Source organism: Colossoma macropomum, unplaced genomic scaffold, assembly GCF_904425465.1.
Source record: "Colossoma macropomum unplaced genomic scaffold, Colossoma_macropomum, whole genome shotgun sequence".
NCBI lineage: Eukaryota > Metazoa > Chordata > Actinopteri > Characiformes > Serrasalmidae > Colossoma > Colossoma macropomum.
Window position 1 is genome coordinate 35940147 of NW_023494801.1, and position 2077 is coordinate 35942223.

The 2077-nt window shown below is 44.5% G+C and overlaps 1 non-coding gene across 1 annotated transcript; it reads left to right on the forward strand.

The window, feature by feature from the left end:
- The first annotated feature begins 1044 nt into the window (after positions 1 to 1044).
- Positions 1045 to 1116, forward strand: trnat-cgu. The gene has a single exon. It is a non-coding gene; the product is annotated as a tRNA-Thr (tRNA).
- Positions 1117 to 2077: the final 961 nt, after the last annotated feature.

The window sequence follows — 2077 nt, forward strand, 5'->3', positions numbered from 1 at the left end:
GTATTTCCCACCCATATTCCGGTAAGCCCCGCCCTCGAACGCTAGGATTGGCTACTCACAAGCACTTCACGGACTGGTTGACGGGCACCCGCCAATCCTAGCGCAGGTGACGGAGTTCTATCAACCAATCGCTGCCGCGAGAGGGCGGGGGTTTGTCACAATATGGGTGGGGGAAAAAATAAGACGCACATCAGCTGTTACTGTACTATTTTTGTACTATTTCGCGCAGACTCAGTGCAAACGCGCACACGTTCTATTTTAATCTGCTGAAATCTAAACATTTAAAACGCTGCATACGGCATTGCTTTTGGATGAGGTTACAGGGCGTGTCTCCTTTTGCTGTTATTCTTTTCACGCTACAGGGGAACTCCACCGATTTTTCAAATTTTCTACACTCTCTTCAACCGCTCTCGTTCAGAGTGGTTTGGTGTGAAACGCTCTGTTCTAGAGAAACTTACCGAGTCAGAACTGTTCACAGTGGTGATGATAGGAACCAGACGTCCACCTCTAAAAGCTCCCACACAAAAAGTTACTACATGAAATGGTTATGAATTCACTGCCTGATGACCGAGACACTGTTTTATGATAGTTTAGAGAACTTAAACTCCATTCATGGTGGAGGGATACATGCAGGGCGCTGTTAGGCAAAATAGTCCCCAAAGAAAACTTACTATTTCAGATTTTCCACTATTTTCCATCATCAACATTCCATATAAACTCAGAAGACTCGTGTAGGTTCACTGGTGGTTCTGGATAGTAAATAAACTGTCTATATTTGTGTTGTAGTAATGGCGACCCCTGGTTCCTATCACCACCACTGTAAAGACATCTGAACCATTTCACACCAAACCACTCCGAATCACTCTGATTACATCTCACACTCTGGATTATGAGGGAATTTTGAAATATCGGTGGAGTTCCCCTTTTAAAACCAAGTTATATTGTATCGAGGTGAGAGTGAAGCCACTTCTGAGTTCGGTATTTGTGAGAATGAATTGAGAGAAGTTTATTCGAATGACCTGATTTTGGCCGTGGAGACCGTTAGGCGCGGTGGCCAAGTGGTAAGGCGTCGGTCTCGTAAACCGAAGATCGCGGGTTCGAACCCCGTCCGTGCCTACGATACAAATGGGAGGCATGTTTTTAAAAAATTTAAATATACATGTGTACATAAAATAATGTACATATACACCGATCGGCCACCGCATGAAAACCTCCTACATGTTTCTATTGACATTTCTATGCCCTTACTGTAAAGTCTTATTCCAGTGATGAACCGAAGTCGGTATGAGTCTTTATACATTCCCTACTAAAGAAAAAACATAGAAACCTTTAAGGAAATCTTTTAAGCCAATTGACATTAGAAAGTAAAATCAGGTTTTAACTCTAATGGTTCTAACAGTGTTTTTAATCCAACAGGGCTTTTATTCGCTATCATAGCTGCTTCGCCTTATAGCTGCACTCTACAGAGTGACCACGAGATGGCGTCGGAAACCGTAAAGTACACAGTAGAATTAAAGAGCAGCAGATTTAATGCAACATCTGGGCGTGAATATCAGTGCAGTTCAGTGCTGAGACACCAAAAATAAACAAAAACAATAAACAAAAAATAAACAACACATACACAAACAAACACACACACACACTCATACACCCCCAATACATCCCCACACACCCGCAAACACACACACACACACACACACACACTCACACACATATGCAAACACCCCCAATACATCCCCACACACCCGCAAACACACACACACACTCACACACAAACACACACACACACTCACACACATACGCATACACCCCCAATACATCCCCACACACCCGCAAACACACACACACACACACACACACACACACCCGCAAACACACACACACACACCCCAACACATCCCCACACACCCGCAAACACACACACACACACACACACACACACTCACACACATACGCATACACCCCCAATACATCCCCACACACCCGCAAACACACACACACACACACACACACGCATACACCCCCAATACATCCCCACACACCCCACACACACACACACACACACACACACACCCCA